This window comes from Periophthalmus magnuspinnatus, chromosome 18 (genome assembly GCF_009829125.3).
Source record: "Periophthalmus magnuspinnatus isolate fPerMag1 chromosome 18, fPerMag1.2.pri, whole genome shotgun sequence".
Classification (NCBI taxonomy): domain Eukaryota; kingdom Metazoa; phylum Chordata; class Actinopteri; order Gobiiformes; family Gobiidae; genus Periophthalmus; species Periophthalmus magnuspinnatus.
In genome coordinates, this window is record NC_047143.1 from 12,665,733 (window position 1) to 12,670,038 (window position 4,306).

General features: G+C 39.5%; 1 pseudogene; it reads left to right on the forward strand.

Moving 5' to 3' along the window:
* Positions 1 to 406: 406 nt before the first annotated feature.
* Positions 407 to 2,146, forward strand: LOC117386042 (piggyBac transposable element-derived protein 4-like; annotated as a pseudogene).
* Positions 2,147 to 4,306: the final 2,160 nt, after the last annotated feature.

The following is a 4,306-nucleotide window of genomic DNA, read 5'->3' on the forward strand; positions in this document are numbered from 1 at the left end:
AAATAGGTGCAGACAGGGGTTACGAGGCATTTAGGGGCGGCTAGTAATTTAGAATTAGCACTATAACTTTGCATCTGTAAAGCAGCCATCATAAAGAAGTTTGGCACAAATAAATAAGCTGCTTCTCATTTATGTTGAGCATTTGATTTTCAGACATGAAATGGACTACATTACTCATAAGTTATTTGTTCTCTGCCACACAAATAAACACATTCAAGACAGTAGTTTTCACTTTATCTTAACCCTCATGTTGTCCTCGGGTCATAATGACCACTGTTTAAAAAAAAACATTTTTTTTTTAAAAGTTATAAAGGTGTTGCAGATGACATTACCCCGAATTCTCTCTGTGCTGAAGCCATGAGTGTGCGTTATAACGTCCAATAGGCTCTAGAGGTGATTTTTCCAGATGTCCAGCAAGACAACTCTGATTCAGACGAGGAAGTGGAGGATGTTTCAGAAGAAGACGATGGGGATGAATACAACCCAGAGCATGATGAATCATCTTCAGAAGAAGAAGAAAATGCTGAAGCTGAAAGAAAACAGCAAAATAACATGGTTCTCGGAGGCATATGACCAACATGGCAGGGAGGCAGAACAAAATGTCATAAAGATGACCCCAGAACCCACAAGATATGCCGTTTCTCATGCCCATGACATTGTCCCTACATTCTACCTGTTCATAACACCAGCAATAGAAAAATAATCCTGAAGATGACAAATCTGGAGGGTTTTCGCAAATATGGAGACAGCTGGAAAAAGATGGATGAGACTGACCTGCGGGCCTACTTAGGGCTGCTCATCTTAGGAGGTATTTACAGGTCCCGAGGTGAGGCTGCAGCTAGTCTATGGGATGCACAGAGTGGAAGGCCAATTTTCCAAGCCAGAATGCCACTCAAATTCTTTCACACCTATTTACGTTTTAATAACCGTGAGTCAAAACCAGCGAGACGTGTGACCAACAAACTTGCAGCCATAAGAGAGGTCTGGGATAAGTGGGTGGAGCAGCTGCCCTACCTCTACAACCCAGGGCCTAATGTAACAGTGGATGAGCAACTGGTTCCATTTAGAGGTAATTTATTTTCATATTTCTAATAAAAGTGATTTTCACTATTGAATTCTATGACTGTTATCTGTGACTCTGATACAAATCACTGATGCTAATCTCTTCTGTCCAAAAGTCGTTGTCCTTTCCAGCAGTATATGCCCAGCAAGCCAGCAAAATATGGGATCAAGTCATAGGTGGCTTGCGATGCCAAATCAAGCTACACTTGGAAGATGCAAGTCTACACCGGGAAGCCGACCAGTGGAGGCTCAGAGAAGAACCAGGGGATGTGGGTTGTGCTTGATGTGACAGAGGGACCGAGGGGTCACAATGTGACATGTAACAATTTCTTCAACTCTTATGAACTCGGACAGCAGCTCCTGAAGAGGAAGATCACCATGGTTGGCACAGTTCGAAAGAACAAGCCTGAACTCCCACCTGCACTACTTGCAACAAAGGAGAGAGAGGTCTTCTCATCAAAGTTTGCCTTCACACCCACCACCACCCTAGTTTCCTACATCCCAAAGAAAAATAAGAATGCAGTACTTCTGAGCACACTGCACACAGACGCTGGCATTAGCGATCGTGAGGACAAGAAGCCATCCACCATCCTAGACTACAACTGTAACAAAGGAGGTGGTGGACAACCTAGATAGACTGTAACATATAGCTGCAGAAGGAGGACTGCCCGCTGGCCCCTGGTCATCTTCCACAACATCATTGATGTTTCCTCCTACAATGCCTTTGTGATTTGGAGAGAGATCAACCCAACCTGGATGCCTCGTAAGCAGAACTAGAGGAGGGTATTCCTGGAGCAGCTAGGAAAGGCTCTTGTAACTCCATTCATTGAAAGAAGGAAGCATGTCCCCCGCACAGAAGCCTCTGCAGCAGTTGTCAAAGCTATACAGAGTGAAGGAACTCCTGATCAACCTGAGGATCCAGCTGCCACAGTCGCTGCCCCAGCTGGGGCAAGTAAGAGGAAGAGATGTCAGTTCTGCCTGCCAAAGAAGGACTGTAAAACACATACTGTGTGCTATAGGTATAAGAAATATATCTGCAAGAGCTGTGCATTTGCATACTGCCCTACATGTGCTAATTAGCTGAATGAGTTATAATGTTTTGTTTTGTTTTGTTTTTTGGTTGTATATTTTCTTACATTGTTCACTGGCAAAAAAAAAAAAAAAAAAAAATCAAAAGAATCTGACTCATTGGGATGAATAAAAAATGCTTTTGTTTCTAAAGCTATAGAAATACAGGTGAAAAGGGAAAACTCAAGTATTCACACATTTTGTGGTGAATGTTTCTTCAAGCAAAATAAAATTTGGTGTTTAAAATTCTATTAAACTGCTTATATTGGGGATTTAGTGAAGACCAGTCATTTTGACCGGGAGGACAAAGGGTGTATACAGAATATGAGGACAACATGAGGGTTAACTTTAACGAGCCAAAGCCAAACATGTGCTCAGTGGGTGCTTGGTGGAGAGGCTGTAGTTTATCATTCTTCCTGATCTAAAACGAGCAAGTACACATCCAAACATGTCTAATATTTTCCTGGCTATTTATTTTATTAGTTTTTACCCTGTGCAGTTGAGTGCCTCTCCTAGTCTGCACCTAATATAAATCAGTTACATACAGCAGGTATCCGAATGGACCAACATATGATTCAATGATTTGGTGCACTAAGATAAAGTGAAAGCAAACCCCTATAACCCCTATAACCTCTAGCCTCGATGAGCGTCATTTGGTTGGAGCTGACCACTGTAAGTGACATCTAGGCCTGTGAAAATAATGCATTTTGAAGTTCGATATATTGCTGAATTAAATATAGATGATTAACAATAATATTGAAACTAGTTTATTCTAAATATACAATATTGTAAAAAAATTATAAACTGCAATAAATACAGCAGAATGAAACATTTTATTACTTAATTTGCATCTGTAATGAGTCATATAAGCTATTAATTTAACCTTTTATGGCTTACATCTTATTATATAGTCAAAAAAAATCCCAGTAGTTCAAAGAAAATGTACACACGATAAATATTGATCTCAAAAATATATTGTTCCAGCTTTCATATACTGAACGATAAGTCGGGCTTAGTAAGACGTCACATAGTATGCAGATATGCTGCATTGATTTGTTTTGTTGAAATAAATATTGAATTGAAATTGAAATAGTCATTTTCGCACCTACTTGATTTTTTGATCTGCTGCAGACTGGGACAAGAGTGGTCTGACAGATTGTGGGGCAAAGACGATTTGGATGGGGTTGTTTAGCTCATTCAGAGTTCTCTGTGGATGTAAACATAGTGTGTCCTCAAATAAGTGAAGCTATTTTGTTTTGTGCGCACTCACTGCTGTTGGGACCCTTAATCCCTCTATATACCACACACATTCACACACAGTGACATACAGTGCTTTGCAAACACCGCTCAAATCCACCGCTACAATAATGACTAGTGAAGTTCAGGCCCCGAGAGGAGGATTACCTTTCTGTCTTTACCCCGCGATTTACTCATCGGATGGGAAACTGCAGTAATCACCAGAAGTGCACTACAAGAACACAAGAAAACCAAGCACAAATACATGAATTCAGATTTTTATAATTTTGCCTTTTTTTGTCCCTATTAACTAATAGGTCAGATTTTTGAATATTTTGTTTAATTTTAATCCGCCTTGTTTTAATTTTTTTTGGTACAGGGTGCTTTTTTTGGTACTGGGTGCAAAATCTTCTATTCTTCATGGAGATGCCTGAAATGTTCTACAAAATGGTATAAAAGTTGCTCTCTCTATGGAGACAAGCACTCAGCCATACCAAGACCTTTTTGGCAATAAGAGGCCTATATTTGAATAAAGGAAAGAAGGTGAATGTTTTTCCATTAGAATACTTGTAGTACATTAAGTGCAATATACATGTTTTTTGAAAGGAAAAATATGTCCATGTTATAATATTGTTACCTCCTAAAAATAAAAAGAGTTGTATTCTGTTTCATTACAAATGCTTGAGTAATCTTTTATTATTAGGCTGTTTTCATCTCCCAGGCTCAAAATGCTCTGCTTCACCCTTTGATGTCATGAAGCAGTAGTTTCCAAGATAACAGAAAGCTTTTACCATTTGTTCAGTAGAGATTGGCAATTCCAGGGCTGACATGATCCAAATGATTCTCGTGAATGTGTATGGATTTTAAAAACACAGTGGAGCACTTCCTCTATTACCACATTACATCACATTGAAACTGAGGTTGTTCTGTTCTGTTTGAA